The sequence below is a fragment of the Ursus arctos genome, unplaced genomic scaffold (assembly GCF_023065955.2).
Source record: "Ursus arctos isolate Adak ecotype North America unplaced genomic scaffold, UrsArc2.0 scaffold_31, whole genome shotgun sequence".
NCBI classification, from domain to species: Eukaryota; Metazoa; Chordata; class Mammalia; order Carnivora; family Ursidae; genus Ursus; species Ursus arctos.
In genome coordinates, this window is record NW_026622997.1 from 16,974,818 (window position 1) to 16,998,705 (window position 23,888).

General features: G+C 43.9%; 1 protein-coding gene across 5 annotated transcripts in view; it reads left to right on the forward strand.

Annotated features, from left to right (window-relative positions):
* Positions 1-23,888, forward strand: part of PHACTR1 (phosphatase and actin regulator 1) — a 527,166-nt gene that overhangs the window by 306,367 nt on the left and 196,911 nt on the right. The window contains exon 1 of one of the 5 annotated variants that reach the window (XM_057304931.1): positions 15,885-16,633. The exons of the other annotated variants lie outside the window; for them this stretch is intronic. The gene's annotated coding sequence lies outside the window, so the exon portion shown is untranslated. Of the gene's footprint in view, positions 1-15,884; positions 16,634-23,888 lie in introns of those variants that run through there. 5 annotated transcript variants of the gene reach the window in all.

Sequence of the window (23,888 nt, forward strand, 5' to 3'; positions counted from 1 at the left end):
TGGTGACAGTAGGATTGGGGTGGTAGGGGGCATCAGAGATGTTTCCAGACAACATGAAATCCAGAAATAAAGGCTGAAGAAATGCATAAAAGGTTATACTTCATTGGGTCTAAGACAAAAGCCGAGCAGAATGGGGGTTTCCCCTCCTCCCGCACGGGAAGGGCGCAGGTGTAATAGGGAGGCAGCCTGGGGTGGGGTGGGGGGTATCTCAGAGTGTGGAGACTCTGGGCTCACTTAAAGAGTTGTTTTAGTTCATTTCCATGCCTCGTTTTTAATTTTCAGAATAGCACCCTCATTTGACATTCCTAGGAGCCAGGCACAGCTCCTTTGCACTTGACCTATGAACTCACTTATTATACTGGCCTCTGAATGTGCAGGCTCAGGGAGGTACAGTAACTTGCCCCAACTCCGCCTCCAGAGTCACGTCCTTACGTACCCAGCTGTGCAGCCTCAGAGCACGTAATTGTCCGCTGCTGGGCACTTGGGACCACTTTCTCTCCTATCGTTGGTGGGCACACTTAACGCACCTCTTGCCTTTCTCATCTATGGAACGAAGGGGCTGAGCTTGTAAATCCTTTTTGGCTCTACCATTCTGTGTCTATGAGTAATAATTCCACTAACCGAACAGACGAGTTACAATTCTGTTACTTAATTCAATACAATGGAGACCTTTTTCTTAGAGAAGATGTGTTTTCAAATGTCCTTTCTTTGAGCCGTTGGGTGGTTGGGAAAAGATACTTCTCTGGAATCCTAGCCCCTGCGCAGCGTTTGCAGAAAGCCATTCCTGTCGCGTGTGTACCTCAGTTCCCCCTGCTTGCCTGGGAGCTCCTTGAGGGCAAGATGAGGTTTTATTCATTTTTGTATTCCTGGCACATAGTTTGTTCCCAGCGGAAAATCTATACTTGCTTTGTTTTTGCTTTTTAATGATTGCAGACTGTAAGGGAATCATATTTAGTAAGTTTCACTTGTGAAACATTACCATCAGTCAGGGAAACTCTTTACGGAAGAAAAGGAGAGTATTTAGCCCTGAGCATGGCTACAAAAATAGAGGCAGGCAGTTAATGTTTGGAGGAAATGAAGCTGCTTAGCCAGGTTTTGTGAGGGCATAGGACTTCCAAGGCCCGAATGTACCGAGCACAAGGTCAAGTTGATGCTACTTCCTATCGAAGACTTTAGACAGGCGTTGGCAGACCTTCTCTGTAAAGGGCCAGATAGTAAACATTTTAGGCTTTCACCATATGGTCTCTGTTGCAACTAATCAATTTTGCTGTTGTAGCTCAAAAGCAGCCATAGGCAATAGATAAATGAAAAAGCACAGCAGCGTTCCAATAAGATTTTATTTACAAAGACGGGCAGCCAGCCGGATAGTTCGCCAAGCCCTGATGTCGACTTTCAAGTGCGACGGAACGGGGCACGTATGCCAGCCACTTGCTACCTGTGTGGCCTTTATCAGAGTAAGCCTCAGTCTCTCCGTCTATAAAATGGGGACTCTGACAGCATCTACGCCCAGGGCTGGGGTGGGATTACATGAGATAACATAAAGCATTTGGCACTGACCTGACCCTCGCGTATAGCCAGCACACAATAAATGGTGGCTATTATTGTTATTATTATAAGTAGTATGTCCCTCCTGTTGCCTTTTTATCCTTCGTGCTTTTCATTATATTAAATGAAGTCACATGAATTCATACTTGTGGATGCTATTTGAGTGTTTTATTTTCAGTCCTCCTTTTCTATCTTTACACTTCTTGAGTTTGAAGAAGGATAAGGAAAATATCTGTAGTTCCTACCAATTAGGATTATTGTAATAAAAAATTCACATGCAATCATTCACACGGTGCTTGGGAAATAGCACTGAGTATATTGTAGCTAATAGGATAAGGAAGAAGTTTAAAAATGTAGTTTTGTAAAATGAAGACTATAAAGAAAGTCACTAACGACTTAGAAATCTTATGAAATTTCAATCGAATAGGAATTCTGATGGAGAGATTTTAGCATTCAGTGCTAAAACTACATGACTTAGTTTTTTGTTTTGTTTTGTTTTTCACATTTTTTGTCTTGTTTTGTTTTAACATTTGGAGTCAATTAATTGCTTGGCTCTGTTCATCAGTGATTTCCTAAAGTGGAATCCATTGCTCATAAACTAGGAACTTAAAAACCAGTCAAGACATTTGTTTTTCAAAATGATCTGTTTATATTCTAGCTGAAACAGGATAAATCACACATGCAAAACAGCTGTCTGTTGGTCGTGAAGAACAGACCGTGTTCTACTTATGGGGAACACTCATTATGAACAGTCATTGTGCTGAGCTGATGATTGTACAGTAATATATACAAGAGGTAGAAGAACTTACCCAACGGGGCCTGGCTTCTTTCAAGACGTGTGTTTTAAGGTTTAGAGAACAGGGTTTCTCAACCTTGGCGGTACTGACATTCTGGGCCAGCTAATTCTTCATTCTGGGAGGTTGTCCTGTGTTCTGTAGCTATGTAACATCCCGACCTCCACCCACCAGATGCCAGGAACAAACCCCCACCTATCCCAGATTTTGCCAAATGCCTTCCCTTGGTTGAGAACCACTGGTGTAAACTGATGATGGTTCTACAGTGCCCTGAGACCTCCTATTCCAACATTTCCAAGCAACGATAACTTCTCCTAATGAAACATGCATGCCACATTTCTTAGGATTGTCCTAATTTCAGATAGCCTCCCTCACTGACCCAACACGCGTGCGTGAACTTGGAAATCCATCCCTCCCACCCCAGGCTGATTTTTCTTAAATTTGAAAACAGGGTGTGACTGTCCCTAGGCAGTGTTTGTCTTGTTTGGGCCCTAACGTTTGAGTATGTTTATCGTGCCACCTTTTATTTTTCATCTTGATGACTTTTGCTTAGACAAATAGTTGATGGACTTTGTATTGGTTAACAAATATCGTTATATATCCTACGAGTGATTAAGTCCACCATGAGTTTAACTGAAAAAAAAAATTTCATTTAAAACTTTAATAAAAGACAGAGCAATACAATTTTTTGGTCTCCTCTGCTTCCCATACTGGTGCTAAAGTGAAGCTTTTTGGTGGCTTTCATGACCATTGATTGGTTTAGTAATGCGTTACATTGTATGTGACTCGGAGTGCATGAGAAGAGTAATGTATACCTGTTTGCCGGGGTTACCTTTCCAGGTAAATTCTGGCACAGCAGGTGTATGACCCGAAGCAGGTTCATTTATCTTTAGAGTACCTTTTGTTTGTACAATAAAGTTGATATTACTCATGTCTTTAAAACAAGTACCAAAAATTACCAGTTTTCTTTTTAACCCACCTTTGCCCAAAGGATACAAGGGTAGCAAGAAGAAAAGAAATCAAAGTTTACTTTTTAGTAGATCTTGAACCAGGGACTACATGGGGACGTGGCTGTATATTAAATCTCTACTGAGATAAGTTATAGGGGATCTTGAGAAAGGTGCACTATTTAAATTGCATTTTGAAAATAGTTAGGCTAGAGCGTGTACATAGCTTTCTATTCCGCTATTCTGAGACTTATGGAATTTACCAGTGTAATGAAATACCACATTTTCCACACTGGGGAGAATTTGTGAATATACTACTTTACCTACTGCTATAGAATAATTACCCATGGAGAGATCTTTTCTGATATTATATAGCCTGGGAGTAACTTTGCCAAATTATTCCTGGGCTACTCTGTGTTCATCATTTATTAAGGAGATCCACTTCACACTGAACTGTGATACCTTGAAAAGTAATTGTGGCCCGTAGTAGTGGATATTTTTGGAACATTGGCTTTCCTGAGACATAATTACTTTAAGCTCAACCTATTTTGCGCTGAATCTGTGTATAGACAAGCACCTGCCTCTAGTTCCCCCATATTTTATAGCATTTGACTCAATGATAAAATAGCTCTTAAGGTTAAACTCTCCATCCCGGGGAGGTCAGGGCCACGCAGCCGAAGAGATCTTGTTCCTGTGTGTGGTTAAAATAGTATTTTCTAGGTTCTTCTTATGAGCGTGTACAGAATATCCCCTGTGCCCTGGATATTTGTGACATTTACTAACTCTGTGATGAATTTTTATGCTGTTGGAGAATACAGAAGAGGAGATGAAATCAATACTTTTGTTATTCCGTCGGAGTCTCGGTCAGAACTTCCAGTAAGAGCAAGTCTCAATTTTGTGAAACTTTTATTTCCTGAATGTCATGAAAGTGAAGCTAGCTAACTTCTTCCTTTCCTTCTCTTTTCCTGTACTTCAGTTTTTCTTTAGAACGCTACGGTTTTAATCTTAACTTGCAACTACATTTGTAAGGAGAAAAATCTGGAGGACAGCCACTGATTAGAAGTTTCTGTGCAATAGTATGAAGATAGCATTGGTACATGTTCTTATTAGACAAACAGCCTCTTATTAGAGAAATGTGGCCCCCCACCCCGCAACCCAAGCCAGATCCCTAAATTAGGAATAACACAGAATCGTCAAACTACTTAACATTAGATTTTTTTTTTGCATGTCCACAAAATCATTACCATTGCTTTGTGGCAAGGAACTGATTTGGAAGAATGAAGCGAGGCTGTCCTTCCCTCTCTGGAGCTCCAGCTACATTGTAGACAAGTGACTATTTGAAGTTGTTTCTCACTTTCAGGATGCAATAAGTGTAAACACTTGCCCTATTCTACTAGGTTAGGACAGTCGTTAGGACAGCTACTGTTACAACAGTACCATACAAACAACGCTATTGCGGTTTTGCAGACAAGTGGTCCTGTGTGGGCACATTCTGTTAGAACGCACCATCGTAGCGTCGATTCTTTCTGCAAACAGCCATCCCTAGCAGTTATTGGCAACGAGACAGAAACATTTTTCGAAAGATCACCATACAATGCTGTTTGTTTTCAGCTGTTTATTCTAGTTGGTTGGCCTCAGAACCAGAGAGGAAAACACATTATATGGTATTGATTCAGTCCGTCAGAATTCAGAAGCTTGATTCATGCCAATTTGACTACAGACACAAAAGTTGCTCCAACTTTTACGGTATGAATTGTTCTAAAAAAGAACTTCCCTAATGCTATACGGGGCTGACTTCTTCCTGTCCCACAGAGTGCCCTAAACAAAGTGGTAGATTATGGTTTTTAATAAAATTGTCTACATACCTTATACCGAATATAATAGAGCAAAACAGCACAAACTTATCTTTAAGAGAATCTGAAAAACTGTTTTCTCTAGATCTTGTCTGAACCATTAGATGATTGTGTGTGTGTGTGTCCCACAATATTGTACTTTTGAAGAGCAGACTCCTCTTTGTCCAATTAGCAAAGCTGCACACAGAGCAGATGTTTAATCAATGTTTGTTGAACTCATGAAAGGCAGTTTGTTGGGGAAACTAATTTTTGTTAAAATTCCTTACTATAGATTGTTTTTTCCCCTCCAAACCACTTCCCCTCATATTTTATCTTAGAAGTTCAGTTATTGCTCTTTTGGTGAGCTGAGAAAGAGCTCAAAATGAACAGCTACCATTTCTCCCCACAGTGGATATAGGGCTGAATTCTCCAGATAATTTTAAAAAATTCCTTTTATTGGCTTTGGGGTTGTGATTGTATCTGAGTGTGACACAGAAGACTTCCTTGTCAGACTTAAATTTTTTGACTGTGTCTTCTCCACTTGTAAATAAGAAACCCCTTAACCTGGCTTGTCCTCCTGAGTTGAATCTTTCTCGGATCCAGTCAGTTCCATAACCGCATCTAATTTTTAAATACGCATCAAAGAGAAGAGTTATATTTGCATGTGAGCCAGTATAAATAGCAAAAATTTACTTTTCTGAGTAGCGAAAAGCCAGGAAATAGATCAAGAAATTACCTTCGGTGTTTCTTGAAGGATAGTTCAACAAATATCAAATGCTGTTAGAAAACCTATGAAAATATTGACTTCATGGGGTCTAATTCCTTTCCGCTTAATGGCTCTATACCAGATCTCAGGCAATTTCCATTTAAATACATGCCCCTAAAGCCTTGGGAGTGTTCACAGAGTGTTTGCTTTGTGCACTGCATGAGGACATTGTGAATATATTTGAATTCCTCTTTCCCTTTTTAGTCAACTTAGCTATAAGATTAAAATCCAAATTATTTTCCCCAAGACAAAAAAATTAACTGTAGCTATGTCTTATTAGACCAGCCAGTGGGCTCTGTTGTTTTTATTGGTCTATAAAGTACTAGGCATCCATTTTTCATGAGTGCCGTTTTCATGTGAATTAAATCCTGTAGAATAAAGATGGTTTTGGCATCCAGCTAAATTTGAACTTGTTATCCACCCTACTCTCAGAGAGAGCCCCTTCATTTCCCCCTCCACTTTTATTTTTTTTTTAAAGATTTTATTTATTTATTCGACAGAGATAGAAACAGCCAGCGAGAGAGGGAACACAAGCAGGGGGAGTGGGAGAGGAAGAAGCAGGCTCCTAGCGGAGGACCCAAATGTGGGGCTCGATCCCATAACGCCGGAATCACGCCCTGAGCTGAAGGCAGACGCTTAACCGCTGTGCCACCCAGGCGCCCCTCCCCCTCCACTTTTAGATGGGACTTTATCTCCTTCCAGAATACAAATATTCCAGAAAAGTTGTAAGGGGTTAATTTTTTTTTTTTTTTTAACTCAGCAAACCATTTTAGTGCACTGTTGTTTCTGGTTAAATAATTCTTACAAGTCCACTTTAAAAACGCAAGAAATTTGCTAGCTAAAAATTATAATTAGTGGAATATCAAGGTGATATTATATTTTTTAAATTGAAAAAAATTAAAAAATTAAAAAAAATATTTTTTAAACTCCAACAGAATTTTTAAAAATTTTTACAAATTTCAGGAATGCCTGCGTGGCTCAGTCAGTTCAGTGTCTGACTTGGATTCAGATCATGGTCTCAGGGTGCCGGGATCAAGCCCTGCGTCGGGCTCCCCGCTCAGCAGGAAGTCTGCTTGTCCCTCTGCCTCTGTCCCTCCCGCCGTTGGTGCTCACTCGCTTGCTCTCACATGAATCTTTTAAAAAAATTTAGGAAGTTACAATAATATTTCGTTCTTAACTAAGGCCAGGAGCTGTATTAAGTAGTTAAGTGCATTATCTTATGTAATACAACAACCGTATAAAGAAGATATTATTATTCTCTTTTTAAAAGTTATTTTTTTAATTCCCATTTTAAAGTGAGGAAACCTGCCTTAGGTCATGAGGCTCATGTCTACCCATTCCAAAACTGAGCTCTTAAATGCTGTATCACACATACCCCAGGGATAGCCTCTGGTAGGAGAGGTAACATTCAAAGTTATTAGTAATTCCTTTATGCCCTGTACATTCAACCACAACTCCGCTAAGTACCATTTGTAGATCTGTTAGGTTTAAACACAAGTGCAATATTCACATTAGGCAACACGCTTTTCATAAGATAATAGCTACTACGCTACATCCATACTAAATGCTTTCACATATATTCATTCTTCAATAATATTCTTCATTCTTCATAACAATTTAAGAGAGAAGTTTTATTTTCCCTGTTGTGCAAAGGTAGGTACTGAGGCTTTGCATATGGCTTATAGATGGCAGAGATGGGATTGAATTCAACCCTATCTCCTCACCCCAAATCAGGAAACAAAGTTGTAGAGAAGATCATCTATGACTTTATGGCACCAGTAGAACCTCTGTTTATAGCTGAGTTTCTTCTTCCAGGTCCTATGCCTGTGTATAGACAGGTATGTAGATAGGCAGGTAAACTTTTAGAACAGTCTAACTATTCTGTACATAATATTTGGCAACTTATTGTCCACTGAACAGGCAACCATGACAGTTTTTCATGTCTGTAATTAGAGACATCCATCATCATTTATAATGGCCACATAGTCTATATTCGATTGTTGGCCCTTAGTTTGATTTATCCCTCATGGTTGGATAGTTGAATTACTTTTTGTGCTATGAAAATACAAATGAAGTTTAATTTGTGATGTGACCCTTCAATTTTTATATCTATATCAAACTTGATATATATATAGAGATCTACATATCTATATCAAGATATAGATATATATCTCAAACTTGATAGCAAGTCAGCAAATCACGATGGCATGTGGGGCCGACTTCTGTGAACAGCCAGTTATCAAGTTGAGGCAAAAGCAGTTCAGTCATCAGATTGGGCATAACCCTTATAACCAAGACATCTCTTTCAAGAAAGATGACAGTCTCTCATCCTTTCCTTGCGTGTGAGAAAATTCTCCCTCTTTTCTTACCTGTGGCTTGGAGGTAGATACCATCTCCTGTCCCGTAGCTCCACCTCCAGCCAGGGCTCTCCCTAGAAGTAAATAAATAAAGGATGAATCTTACCTGCAGTTGATTGTCCAAACCTTGCACATTCCAGGAAATGGGAAATATTATACATGCCCAAGTCAGAGCCTAAGAAACCTGCGTTCATTTACTCATTCAAAAATCTTTAGTGACCATTTCCTGTGTGTCATAAATGGTCCTGACCCATCAATCTAGTAGGGACATGTCAGTGAGGATGCTTTGGCTGCAGTGAGAGAGGACCTTGTGCATTTTGACTTTAAACAATAAGGTCATTCACTGTCTAACATAAATTTGTAAGTCGGGCTGGTTCCAGGCCTGATTCCATTGCACTACGATTCTGTGCTTTGTCCTCCTTTGCTTCTGGACTCCATCCTCAGACTGGTTGAGAGATGGTTATAACAGTTCAGTCCTCCCATCCTGACACCACAGTGACCAGGGGCAGAAACAGGACTGTCTCTCGTTGGCTATTTCTAAGAGCAAGGAGGCCATTCTTGGAAGCCCCGCCACCTACAGGCATCCCTTACAGATCTCACTGGTCAGATCTGGACAGGCTACCCACTCTTAATTACTGACCAGAGATCCACCCAATGGTGCTGGGAGTAGAGTCAGATTCTGGGAAGCTCGTGGTCCTGTAGAGAAGAGGTAAATAACTAAGCACAATCTGGGTTGTCTTAGGAAGGAAGATGCCCAGAAAGGGGCTTGACATTCTCTGTTAGAGAGGAAGCTGGCATTGCAAAGTGACACAACTAATCACCCAGGCAGAGGGAATGGCAGGTGCAAAGGCCTTGAGGCAGAAATGATGTGTTTCTTGTTGTGTTTGAGGAATAGGAAGATGAGCAGGGTTGGAACCACTGAGTGGGAGAGATCATGGCCCTCTGAGTTGATGTGACATCCCGGGGTCCTTAGCCTGAGATCAGGATGATTCACTGGGGGCTTTAGAGCAGAGCAGTGGCATGTTTGTGAGAGATTGTGTGAAAAACTTGGAGATAAGTGGTAGGAGTTAAGAATGGAAGTTGGAGGGGCGCCTGGGTGGCTCAATTGGTTGAGCGACCAACTCTTGGTTTCCGCTCAGGTCGTGATCTCAAGGTCGTGAGACTGAGCCCTGCATTGGGCTCCATGCTCAGTGTAGAGTCTGCTTGAAGATTCTCTCCCTCTGGCTCTCCCCCACGTGTGTGCGCGCTCTCTCTCCCTGTCTCAAATCAATCAATCAATCAGTCAATCTTTTAAAAAATGAAAGAATGGAGGTTGGTGATGCAGACAACTTGTCTGCCCTGAGTAGGGAAGTAGAGAGGGTTGGGAAATAATGAAGAATTAGTTTTGACCACTCTTGGTGATGCATTGGATCTGGGGGAGGTTACAGAAGAAATGGTATCAAAAATGACTCATGGATTTCTGTCTGAGCATTTAGAAAATTGACTGTGCCATTCCTAAAGAAGTGATCAGATTGGGGTGCCTGGGTGGCTCAGCTAAAGGGGTGACCTTTAGCTCAGGTCATGATCCCAGGGTCCTGGGATTGAGCCCTGTGTTAGGCTCCCTGCTCAGTGGGGAGCCTGCTTCTCCCTCCTTCTCCCATTGTCCCTCCTCCTCCCCCCCCTTATGCTCTAGCATGCACTCTCTTTCAAATCTTAAAAAAAAAAAAAAAAAAAAAAAAGTAATCAGATTAAGGGTGACAATAATTCACTTTCAGTAAAGTGGATTTCAGGTACCTGTAAAATATTATTTAGAGATGAGGAGTAATATTAATAGCAGAATGGTTCAGACACCATTCAAAATCTTTTCTTTTTCAGTCACGATTTCACAGTAACCCAATGAGGCAGATGCTGTTGTTATCCCCATTTTACAGATGTGGTAAATGAGACCCAGAGAAGTTAAGTAATTGGGCCAGAGTTAACACAGCTGGTAAGTTGTATCAGTTAGAAGAGCCTTCTAGGCTAGAAGCTTACATTTAGAAATGTTCAGCTTATCAGTGTTCAAGCCACAGGAGTAAATGAAGCTGTCTAGGGAGAGCTGAGCTTTGGGAAATTCCAAAATTAAATCAAAGTCTGACAGACACACAAGAAAAGAGGAAGAGGGGAAGAAGTCTTCCTATAGGTTGGCTTTAAAAAAAAAAAAAAAGTTAAAAAAAAAAATAAAAATACTTGACTCCTTTATAAGCTGAGGAACAGGTTATAAAAGGTTCTGAACTTCTGCCAGAGAGTGTGTGGAACATGGAGCTGTTATGTCAGCACTTGACATTCTGCCACTTACAAACCGTAGATTGTATAAACTTCTTCAAGTCACTCCTTTGCATTAGGATTAGGTTCAACTGCATAAAACAAAATCATAATAACTTAAACAAGATAAGAGTTTATTTCTCTGTCATGGAAAAATGCAGAGGCAGCCAGTTCAAACTTACCATGTGATGGCTTCATGAGATTCTTAAGGACCAAGGTGCCCCCTAGCTTACTGCTCCTTCATTACTATGAGGTGACCCTTGTCCTCATAGTGGCTGCCAAGTTCCAGCCATCACAGCTTTGCTCTAGAAAACTGGGTGAAGGGAAAAGCAGATCAAAGAAATGGCACATCCCTTCTCCTTAGCAAACTTGGCAGAAGTCGCGAAACTTCAGCTTACAGCTCAGTGGTCAAAGTTGGTAATATGGCCACACCTACCCTCAGAGGAGGCTAGGAAACAGTCTGTCATCTGCGCAGAAAATCAAGAAGCTTTCACTAAAGAGAAGGGAAAAATGGATATTGGCAGGCCACCAGCCATCCCTGCCACTGTCAGTTTGCTCTTTTGTAAAATAAGGATTAACATATTCGCTTTAACTCTCCTGTTGGTTTGTTGTAGGGATCAAATGATACAACTGGGCGAGTGCTTGATAAATGACAAAACACTATTCAGACAGTTGCTTGAGGATGGCCATCAACTCCTCTTGCACACAGTAGGCATTTATATTTTGAATGAGAAAATCTTGGGAAAAGTTAAGATTTTCCACAAATCTGTAGGTGCAAAAAGCAGGAAATGTGAATTGGAGAGACAGGATAATTTTTTCTATAATTTTTGCCTTTCAATGACAAGGCTTTCTTTTGCTTTTAGAATCAATTTCAGAACAGCCAAGATTGATCTTTGACTAGCTCTGCGGTCAAATGTCCCATCAGTTTTGCCAAACTCAGGCACTGTCCAAAGAATGCAGGAGAATTAACTGTGGGGACAGGAGTCATGTCATGAACCCACCTGGTCCTTCCCCTTCTGACTTCTTGGGAACATAACAAGATTCCAGCCCAAGGTCCCCTGAGAGGCCTGCACTAAAGGGAATGGCTCTATTGTTCAGAAACTAGTTGCACTGGTTGCTAAGAAATTGGATGCAAAGGGTAGCCCGTGACTGTGCCTTGGAGATCCTCAAAGCAAATGGAAGTTCTTTTCCCTGTTAATTCCTGACTACCCTAGGTTTATTTTATCTGGGAATGTTAATATTCCTTTAAGTTTTGAGTTTGCCTCCAGAAAGATGATGCTTTTGCCTTTAATAATGACCTTTAAGATCGTTCTGTCACATGGAGCAAAGAATTTCTATTTCCTCCCATAATACATCCCATAATACATGTGCTTCGTATGTTGCATATCAATTTCCCATTCCTCTCCGAATGGAATGGTATTTGCTTTTGTGTAATACTTCCCAATTTAGGATTTTAAAGGGTAGGAGCTTCACCTTCTCCTTCCTTAACTTCCCAATCCCGTAACTCGAGTGGTACAATAAATGTGTAACATAACCTCATGTGCTCATGGGCCATTATGTGCCCTTCGGGACAGAGATGAGGACGGAGGCCTGAACTTGGCCCGTTTCTTGTGACATCCCTGTTTTTCCTTTCCTTGACCTGAGGCCTTCTCATCTCACGCCTGGAAACTTTGGAAAGAGGACAGGGACTAGCACAATGAGAGCTGATTTAGTTGTGACAAGTTTTATTATGTCACCTCAAAGAGAAACTGGAAAGATGCTTTGTAAATTAAAATACCTGATTGCAAGTAGAACTGTAGGCCAACATTCTGACCATTTAACTTCGGCAATGCAGGGAGGTCTCCCAGTTGGAACCAATGCTGTTCGGTTAGTTTCATTGCTGCTCTGATGGTCATCTGATGGTCATTAGCTATACTTTCTGAAGCCCTCCAGCTAAGACCCAACAAACCGTTGCCTCCCTTCCACACTGTCGGACGAGATGAACCAAGAGTACATTCAGACAAAGGATAACCGCAGAACCTATCGACACCCTAGATTTGGAGTCAGGAGATGTTTAATGAGAACACACCAAGTGCCAGTTATTAGCCTAGAGTTTTCGTGTGTTAATATAAGAATTATACTATTTCGCTGTTAAGGAAATGAGATTCTCAGATTAATGAATTAATGTGCCTGTACCCACACAGCAAACTGATGATTGCTGCTTAGACCTCAGTGTTCAGAGTCCAAATTCTAGGCTCTGAGATCAGTATATTCAGTCATTAAAAAAAAAAAAATTTAAAAATATACTCCTAATTCAATGTGAATTCAGAACTACTTTTTTTTTTTTTTTAAAGATTTTTATTTATTTGACAGAGACAGGCAGCGAGAGAGGGAACACAAGCAGCGGGAGTGGGAGAGGAAGAAGCAGGCTCCTAGAGGAGAAGCCTGATGTGGGGCTCGATCCCAGAACGCTAGGATCACGCCCTGAGCCGAAGGCAGACGCCCAACGACTGCGCCACCCAGGTGCCCCTCGATGTGAATTCAGAACTTCTTAAGGGGAAACATTGATGACTTTCCCTGCTGAGACCTCTTTAGAAATTGAACATCTTTCATGCCGAAGAATAATGAGAGGTCCGCAAAGGGATTATTGACAGGACAAAAAGAACAGGACATTTACCTCTGAAAAAAGACTAATGGAACTCAATTTCTGTGTTCTGAAACAAGGAAAATTACGAATTCCTTGTGAAAACCTCAAAAAATACATCAGCATTTTCTTTCTTTTCTGACTAATGGTCAGGCGGGCCCAAGTTAGAGCTATGGATGGCAAATACACACGGAAATTATACACACAAGGGAGAGAAAGCAGGGCTGTTTTATGAAGGACCAGCATTCCTGCGAAAATATTTTCTCCAGGAGTACTGTGTTTAGGTTTCACATAGTCACTACGCAAATGACAAACGGTGCTGAAAAATTGGTCTGTGAACTAATGGGAGGTAAATGAGGAAACTGTTATGTCATTAGGGAAAGAAAATGAGGAATCTGAGCTTAAAAGGAAGTAAACTCAGGCAATGACTCTACCGTGGAACGTGAGGTCTTCACAAGGTGCTTTATCATTCCGTGTTCAATAGGTAACCCAGGGGCCGTTATTATGAGATCTTGCAATGAGCTCAAGGGAGGAAAAGGCTGAGGAGTGTGTTAACCTTGACAGTATCACAGAAGAGACTGTTTGAAAAGAGTTGGATCAAAAAACTTAGGCTGCTTGGTGTTGTGCGTCCTCAAGCCATCCATGAGGTTTGGGGTGTGAGGAATGACTGGGCCTTCTTTAGACTCAGGAGCCTTGGGGCGCTTTAACTGCCTGAGTTGGCAGATTCTGGGCAAGTCCCCTGACCACTCTGCATCTAATTTCCTGCACCTGTAGAAGGGGTCAGAAAAGACACTGCCTTGGCATTTCAGAAATGATGCCCCATGGAATGCTGGTCTGTTTTGAGACCTCCGTGGTGTCCCACCGGGGAGCACCAACCAGCCATATTTGTGGTTAAATTAAGTTTGGGAACCAAAAGGTTAAAGTTTACAAGGTTTTTTGCAGACCTTCTCAGAGCCTTAAAAAGGCTAAAACGTGATGTGATTCCTTGAGAAGAGGACATGGTATGTTAGCCATAATTGCAGGGCAACAGTGTTGGAAATCTGATACCCTTCCTACATAATGGACATGTTATGAAGCTCTAATGAGATAATAGATGTAAAAGCACTTGGAAAGAGGGGCACCTGGCTGGCTCAGTCAGTGGAGTGTGTGACTCTTTATCTTATGAGTTCGAGCCCTAGGTCGGGTGTAGAGATTACTTAATTAAAAAAAAAAAAAGCACTTGGAAAGAATAAAGCAGTATATGAACGTTAGACATGTTTAAAGACTTCAAATTCTTTGAGGGTTTTGGCACTGGCTAGCATCCCTGAAGCGATCTTACTCCTTAGCCACCCGAAGGCTATGGATTTAATTGTAAAGAAGGGTGTAAGGTTCTAGGCTTTGGTAGGAATGCCATGGTATGTTTTTCAAACTGTAATTCTTAGACTGCACACACCAGAATCACCTAGGCTGCTTATTAATGCATTCACGTTACTGGTTCACAGCTAAGAGAGAGACCAGGGATCAGAAGTTTTAAGATACTTGAGTTGATTCTTCTGCACTGAAGCGTGAGATGCACCAGTCCGGAAGGTCTTGGCACATAGTTCAGAGCCTCTAAACTTCATGTAATCCCTTAGTGGTAAACTGGTGAGGAACTTCATGCCTTTCTGGCCAGGTCGTCTGCCTGGTACTAGAGGAGACCTTTTATTTTTAGATAACTTTTACTTAGTCTCCCGTTCCATGCTCCCAAAGGGTGCATTTAGTACATAGCTGTTCATCCTCACAAGTCAGTATTATTCCCAGCTTATAGGAAAGCAAGCTGACAGGACTTCCCGAAGGTCACACAGTGAATTTGTTAGAGCCCTTTGGTTAGAAGCGACAGAATACCCAACCCAGCTGGTGTTTAGTAAAAAAGAGAATGTATTGGTTCATATAAAGAAAATGTCCAGTGTTAGAATGGTTTCAGGAAGGGCTGGATCCAGGGGCCCAAATGATGTAATGAAGACTCAGTTTCACCTGAGCCATCCTTCCTTCACTTTTCTTCTCTGTTGTTTCAATTCTCAGGCTCTCCCTTCAAGGTGGCAGGAATATTACTAGCAGGCTCATGCTATAGAACAAGGGTGGGCAAACTCTAGTCACAAGGGCTGGCCGCCTAGTTTTGTAAATAAAACTGTATTGAACACAGCCATGCCTATTTGTGCACATTTGTCCGTGGGTTGTTTTCATGCTGCAGGAAGTTTAGTGAGTATTTGCAACAGAGCTGTATGGCCCATAAAGCCCAAAGTATTTAGGATTTGCCTTTACGGAGTTTGCTGACCCCTGCAGGAGAAGCCAAGTTTTGTTGAAGTTTGATTTTGAATCTGTGAGAGGCACTATTTATTTATTTCTAGAGTGTCGGACCCTAGGGTCTAATGTTTTAGGATGAACAAAGAACCAGGGCACCTGGGGGGCTCAGTCAGTTAAGCACCTGTCTTGTCTCAGGTCATGATCTCAGGATCCTGGAATTGAGCCCCAGGTCAGGCTCCCTGCTCAGCTGGGAGTCTGCTTCACCCTCTGCCCCTCCCCCTGACTCGTGCTTGTGCACGCTCCCGCTTTCTCTCCCTCAAATAAATAAATAAAATCTTAAAAAAAAAAAAAAAGATGAACAAAGAACCTACATTACTTAAAAATTGTTGCTTTGGATTAACACGAGACTTGGGAGTTTATTTAGTTTAAATGAACAAGTTCCATTCCCAACACAAATATATTCTATTGATTAAAAGAACAATAGAATGTTTTGTAAGTTTTTGCAGTCATTATATGTTTTAGTGGTTGAAGGTTAGATTCCTGGAAGATGGAAGAGGAATTTTGTATTGCATGTCTCAGGAAGAACTTGGTTTATAATATATATTATCTCAATAAATAAAACAACACAGACATGTATAAATTTAAATTTAAAAAAGACGTTTTCCCCACCTGTCTGGTCTGTTAGCAGTGCTCTTTGTTCATTGACTGCCTGTGGTCATGAAATGCAAATACCCTCTCCACGGTGCTTAGAAAATCTGAAGTATTTGACATCCTCGGATTGTTTCCTCTCAAAGCATGTGAAATTACCATTGTGACTTAGAGATTCTTCTCCTATTAACCAAATCCGAGTGAAGGTTTTTAAGTCTATGGCCCCTGCTTTGACCAGCCTTAGAGAGAGAGAGCCTGCTTAATCGACAATCCCAGTTGAAACAGCATGTCTATTAATAGCCCCAGCCGAGTCCAGAGTTGAGTCTCATTGCCTGGCTAGGCTCAGTGGCTCGTCCCCGACTGAACGACTAGGGGTGGGGGTGGGGCGGTGGAGAATGCAGCGTTCTCATTGGCCCGCCCTGGGTCACGTGCCCACCCCCGTGTCAGGAGTGAGGTCATCCCTTCCCAAACCACCTGCACGGGAAGTAGAGAAAGAAGTCTCCAGAGGAGAATCAGGACCCTCTTGCTACCTGCTGGGAGGCCAAAAAAGAACTCATACCCACCAATAGCCGTTAAGTGGTAGGTTCTGGATCTGAACCCACATCGTCCTGGCTTTAAAACTAACATTCTTTCCACTGTGTACAATGTATAGCATTTGCTGAGCAAAGCGGACCTGACCCTGTCCCAGGCCAGACTCTGGTCCGTGCTGAGTTCCTGATGGCAGCCCGTGGCGTGGGTGCAGAGCAGACAAGGTCCTTATGGTTCTACCAGTCCTGGTGACCTAGGGTGGGGTGTGCATATATTTTATGACCTCTCAGGCTGAGGCAGATAACTGGTGTTCTCTCTTGCTGGAGTAGGGTCTGTTTCTATCGGCGTCTGTTTGTATGTAGCCTTTTCAAAAAGACCCTCATTTCCACGTTCCTCCCAGTGGCTGTTCAGTAACTTCAGTCAGTCATTCGGAAGTTTGAAAAGCCCAGTTTTCCTAGAGTGGGCAGGTATTCCTGAGACTAGACAAGGCTTAGTTAATAGCAGGTGTTTCTTCTAAGTGTCCTGTCTTTCTGTTCCTTAGTTCCTCCTCCATTTCCCCAAGTGTAAGATGGGGATGGTAACAGCACTGCCTCGTGAGATGAATGTAGGATTCCAGAAGGTACTATGTTAAGTGCCTTGGTCAGTGCCCCGCACAGACTCCATGACTAGAAGGGGTGGGTGTGTCGTTGCTGTCCTTGTCATCCTTGTCAATGCCTAAGGAAGCACCATCCTGTTTAGAATCTCCTTTCCTGATGTTGGGAAACCGGACACCCTCGTAGCAGTAGGCAGAGCTCTGTAGACCACATCAGTCACTGAGCGACTTTCTGATTTGATGGTGTGCAGTTCCTCAGCCAGTTCAGCTACTCCCTTTGCTCTCTTTAAAAGTCAGTGCCTCTGTGGACCCTGGACTTAAGGGCCTGCTTGTATTCCCCTAGGATTTCAGTTACTGCTTTGAGAGAAAATGAACGGAAAGACTCTGGGCCCTCTTTGGTCCCGTGGGAGCCGTGCATTCCCTCTCTCCCTCCCCATACTGGCCTAGTGTCCTTGTGTCCTTCTGCCAAGGTGCCTGTAAAGGATGGTCGCAGTCTGTTCACAGCGTTCAAGGCAGTGGTGAGCCTGTGAGCATACCTTTAGGGACCCGCTCCTGGCAGTGGGTAGAACTGCCTCCTACCAGGCAGAAATCTCTAGAGCCAGAACAAAAGGAGAAAGGTGGCCAAGTGCCTGAGCAAATATGCTGAGAAGTATGGGCCCAGGTACATGTGGCCTCCCTCTCTTCTCCCACCATGTCCCGACCCATAGGAGTGCAGTGTACCGGCACACCCTTTATTGGTTCTTCCCTCGTGAAGAATCCTGTAGCAACAAGATTGAGAAGCGGCTCTCTCAGTATAAACATCTGCATGTCTGTGCAGAGGCACAGTGGGCAAGACCCAAACGTCATGATGGTGTCTGACGCTGGTGTCCGGAGGGTGAGTGTGGTTTCGTATGGAGTGTAATTGGTGGTTCCCAGGTAGAGAGGGCAGCCACCTGGGTGTCCAGAAAACTGGGGGACACAGAGCTCCTTCCCCCTCCTCATTGGGGCCTGCAACACTCAAGCAGACTTTGGATGAAGACGGATGAACCCTTTGTTAAAAGCAGCTGTACTCCCTGTAACACTGGCCTAGGCCAGTATCCGTGTTCATACCCGTCTGTTCTAATGGGCAGATCGGATCCATCTTTGACCAATGGTAAGGGATGGGGAAGAAAGTGGTGATCAAAGGTTGGAAGATGGGGTAAAAGCAGTGAAGGTCAAGGAGAGGGCAGAGCGAGACGATGGTGAGAATACCAGAGATCCTCGTACTTGGTGATACTAACACCAGTGTGTTTTCGGGCTTCATGTCCGTGTTTGCATTGAACTCTTTAGTGGCCCCACGGTCAATGGGGGGGTGTTGTCTTATCTCCCACCTCCTTATGGGCTGGTATGTGTTCTCCAAACCAGGTAACCTTCTCTGGGCAAAAGAGCCTCCATGTACCCCCATGGCCACCTCTGCTAATGCTCACCCCTTGTCCCCTGTACCCCTTTCTCCCCATCTTCTTCCCACTCCTCAACTCATACACAGGAGCTTCTGATTTTTAGAATAAAAATGTGTCCATCCCTTTTTTTTTTTCTTAAACATACTTCATAGTTAATACAGATCAGTCCTAGGTCGGACAGATGCGCTCCAAAGAGTTCTGGCCTCTCTAAGACAGTGTGGTGTAACTTAGGGAGTGAAAAGGGGAGAATACTGCCCTCTTACTCCTGATGACTCCTACTAATCCCTCATTTCCCTGCCATAAGGTATCTCTGTAAACCTCCAAGCGTCCGTGTAAAAGCAGGGAAGCCGCAGTCATGGAGAATTTCCGGTGTGGCTGGGCACCTGTGTGCTGTCATTCTGCAGCTGTGAGAGAAGGTGTCGAGCGCTGCTCGCAGCAGAAACGGTGTGTTGGGTTTCGGCATCATTAACTGACCAGCTAATCCCACCTCCGCCTCGAACTTTGGCCACCACTCCTAAGACGGTGAAATGTGGTGAAAACATAACCACTTCATGCAATTGGAAGGAGAAGTGAATGTTATCAGGTCCTGCTACATAAGCTTTCTATTTCCTGAGTTCACTTTGGGTTGAGAGGCAAGTATCCGATTTGTGAGAATCTTAGGTCCTCCAAAAATCTAAGGAGCATTTGGTACCTGGAGAGAGGTATGGCGTGGGGGGCAGATGCCTTGGCCTCTCTGCCTCTGTTGAGGACTGGGCCTCAGGAGAGGCACTGTGGCTTCCTCCTTCTAAAATTCTCAGGGGAATACTGCATTGCTGATACTTTCTAGAACACCAAAGTTGGTTCTTCCTTTGGGTAAGCCTTGAAGGCCAGGCCAGCATGAGAAATATAATGGTAAGGGTGCCAACTGAACTGCCCCCCGGGGGCCATACTCCCATGGCCTGCTCTAAGAGCCCACCGGAAGCAACCCCGGGCTGCCAGAGGGGTGGGCTTCAGAGCCCACACAGACACAGGTGCTTGGATCCTGCCTCAATGAAGTCTTCTGTCTTGCTTTTCTCAAGGGACAGAAAAATCAAGTCCCAACCATTTCTCTCCCTCCGAGTAAAGTGAACCCTGGACATGTCATGAAAGGAGCCCCAGATAGCCTAGTGGCTTGAAGAGCATTTACCTGGATGGAGGTGCTGGGAAGACCCCCAGAGTCTGGCCAGCCCCCCCTCCTTCTCCTGCGGGTCTCTGAAGCAGCTCGGCTGCCCAGCCTCCTACCTTTTGGTTCAGCATTCTGTTCTGGCAGTTGACATTGGAGCTGATTCTTGTCTAAGTGAGCCGTTTCTCCACACAGCTGTCTCCTCTCTCTGCAGCATGAGGAAGCCACCTTTGAGAGCAGTGGGCCTGGCCACAGCAGCCTTTTCATCGTCTGCTTCAAAAGAAGGCTGTTTTTATAAATGCACCTGGCCCGTATGCCCTTCCTGTCCCCTTGTCTTCGTCCCGTTATCCCCCACGCTCCTGCGAGGCTGGAGACCACTTTATGCCAAGCCCGGTTGTACTTTCTGTTGCTTTTCTTCCCATCCTTACTCTAGGGTTGCCAATCCCTCGCTCGTAAACCCTCCAATTTCATTATCTGGTGGCAAAGCAGCCAGATTGGGAGTCCGCCCCTATTGTCAGATGAATTGGGGAAACACGTAATGTGGATGATTAAAATATAAATCAATTAGAGTAATCCAGTCTGCTCAGTAATCTGTACTTAAGAGCTAAACATCTTGAATTTAATAATGTACTTATTAAAGATCCATTTAACTATGGAGTTATAATTCTGCCTTCCTAATGCTCTCTCAGCGTCTTGCCACTCTAGGTTTCTCTAAGGCACTCCTAATTTCTTATAATTATTTTAATGTGGTAATTTTGGAACACTTTTTCTTCATTTTTTTCAAGATGTGATCATGAAACAGCTTTTTGGTCCTGGTGGTGTATTTTTCCTAAGGTGACTAGCGATACTGATTTGATTCCTCTCGAGAGGTGTACGAGTGAGTTGAAGTAGGGGTCCTCCTTCCTTCACTTTAAACAAACTATTATTGGATGCCAACTGTGAGAGCAAACCTCAGTACCAATCCTGAAGAACTTACCTTGACTTTTTTGTTGTTGTTGAGGGATGCAGCGTATAATCTCTTCCTTTATCCAACCTTTAACAGCAGGTGTTTCAGGTTGGCTAAACTTAGAGACGTCTCAGACTGGATACTTTAAAAATTTTATCTTTTATGTCTTAGACTAGAGACTCGAAAGAAAGATGGAAACTCTCCCAACCGCTTGCAGATACCCAGAGATACATGAACTTGTGCATGTGTTTTCAGTGGTGTGATACCCCCCCTGCCCCCGCCCAAGCCTGTTGGGATCGTAGATCCCAGGATGGGACTGTTGCTGAGTGAGTCTTCCATTTTGGCTGAGTGTGTGTTTTGAGAGGCGCTAGCAGATAATTCTGGGCTGGCTGCTCCGATGGGGGTTCCTGAGGCCAAGGCAGGAAATCAGAACTTTCTACTGTAAGTTGTGGGAAGCCACTTTTGAAAGCTGCTGGGAAAAGCAGGCTTCTGGAAGCGTCATCTCACAATAGTGTAAAATACAGGATTGAAGGCCAGAGACTGGGGTTTGGAATGGAGGCCTGGGGACTTGCAAAGTCTGGACAAGCAATACTCAGGTTATAAATGAAGGTGAGGAACAGGAACAAGGTGGTGAGTGTGAAAGTGAAAGCGACCTTGTGAAAATCAGATCACTAGACAGTCTTGATTTCCTTCCTGGACTCAAACCCCCCTGGACTCCAAACAGTTTTCACATCTGTCTCTCCCCCCAGGACGACTCAGCTAGTGGGCGTCCCTGAAGAAGCACCCACTCAAAGCAACGGATACCATTTATTTATTTATCATTTTAAGATTTTATTTGAGAGAAAGAGAGTGAGAGAGAGCACAAGCTGGGGGAGAGGGAGAAGCAGGCTCCCGGCCGAGCAGGGAGCCCACTGTGGGCTCGATTCTAGGACCCTGGGATCATGACCTGAGCCAAAGGCAGACACTTAACCGACTGAGCCACTCAGGCGTCCCACAGATACCATTTAAAGAGAATAATGTCCAAGTCCAGCGTGGTTCCAAATGCTGTTCGCTTGTTCCGTTCGGCTGCTTCTCCTTTCTCACTGTAGCTGGTTTTCTTCCCTTCTCTCCTCAGCCCCTCTGCAGCCCAAACTTCCTCAAAGCCTCCTCAGTGTGTACCTTCCCCCTCTCAGCCCCCGGTCACCCACTGCTGCTGGATTAATCTCCCTGAGGCTCCCATCTGATGTGTGACACTTGTGATCAGAGACCTCCACCAGACTTTGGGAGTGAAGTCTTCTGGTGACTAACCCTAGTTCAGAATGAAGGCCCGCATACTGTACCTTTGATCCACCCCCTTCTCTCCTCCCTGAAATTTACTTGGTAAATTTCTCAGCCTCCCTTCCCCTCGCTGTCAGTTCAGCCCGCCCTCTGCATCCAGTCTCTCTCTCCTCCTGCATCCGGGCAGATTTCCCTTCACTTGTTCTCTCCATTCCCCTAGGACGTGAAATCCAAATTTCCAAAGATACTTTGCAGAAAAACTGCCTTATTTGGCTCCAGAGCCCTTGTCATGAAGCTCCCTCCTGTCCTCCTCTGCTGCTTCCTTTTCTAATCAAAGTCTTTTTTTTTTTTTAAGTGTAAAGTCGTGGGGCATCTGGGTGGCTCAGTGGGTTAAGCATCCGACTCTTGATATCAGCTCAGATCTTGATCTCTGGGTTGTGAGTTCAAGCCCTGCGTTGAGCTCCACCCAAGGCATGGAGCCTACTTAAAAAAAAAAGTCTTCACTGACTACCCAGTCCTGAAACACAAAAACTTCAGCCATCCCCATTTCCCTGTCCTCCCTCGTGTTGATCCGGAAAGTGGCCAAGAGCCTGTGATTCTGCCACCCATCTGGATCTTGTCGTTTCTCAGGTCCCTTCTAGCACGCCCTACCTGTGTTCCAGTCACTTCCCCTGAAGAGGATTGCAGTGGCCTCCTCATTACTCTCTGCCACCTGTATCTTCCAGTTCGGGCTCCCATTGCTGTTCCAGTGCTAGTCCTAGAAATAAATCTAATTGTGCTTTCTCGATCACACTAATTAACATGAAGCCCGTCCCCCACCCAGACACTCTTTTTTTTTTTTTTTTAAAGATTTTATTTATTTATTTGACAGAGAGACAGCCAGCGAGAGAGGGAACACAAGCAGGGGGAGTAGGAGAGGAAGAAGCAGGTTCGCAGCGGAGGAGCCTGATGTGGGGCTCGATTCCATAACGGCAGGATCACGCCCTGAGCCGAAGGCAGACGCCCAACCGCTGTGCCACCCAGGCGCCCCGCACCCAGACACTCTTGATCTCCTTCACGGTGTTCTACTTTTTCTTTAATTTTCCCCCAAAACACAGATCTTCTAACATAGTGGACAGTTGACTTCGGTTGTCTTGTGTATTATCTGCTCTGCCCCTGCCCTCCCAGCTGAGGCTCTGTGAGTTGGTGTTCTTTCCTGTTTTGTTCACTGACATAATTTAAGCATCTGGTACGTAGTAAGCACTCAGTACATATTTGTTGCATGTCATAAGCTCAGTGCCTATGTTCACATTCTCGTCCTTTCCCCTCTGCTTATAGAATAAAACCCAAACGCCTGATAGAAACTTTCCAAAGCTTGCCTGATGGGGCTCCAGACTCCTCCAGCCCCCGTCCCTCACCGCTGGCTCTCCAGCTCACAGAGCTTAAGTGGTACTCAAGATCTAACGGGTCTCAGGACGTGCAACGTGCTTTCAGCCTTCTCTGATTCTTTTGGGTCCTTCTCTGTCTTCCCCATGTGGAGAGAACAGTTCCTCCTCTTTCAAAATCTGGCCAAAAGTTCCATCCCCTGTGGGTCTCCTCCAGTGCCGTGAAGGAGAATTAGTCTCTCTCTCCTGTTTGCTTCCTTTGAATTCTGTGTGGTTGCTCCTTTGTGCACTGGAGACCCCTGTGGTCTCGTCCCCTAGACTCTGTGCTCAGTGACGTCCAGGTCTTCTGTGTGTCTGCCCCAGATCGATCCCAGTGTCTTTTAGAGTATTACGGTGTCATTTAATGCAGGGGTTGAAAAGAAGAGCTTGTGCTGAAACACATAGTCAAAGGTTTGAGGGCCGTCACCACGCAACGTGTCCACATTGTTGCCGTCCTCACCCCCAAACCTGTGCTTGCCCTGTGTTCCCTGTTTCCATCAGTGCGGGGTGGCACTCGTACTTGAATCTGGGCATCAGGAATGATCTCCC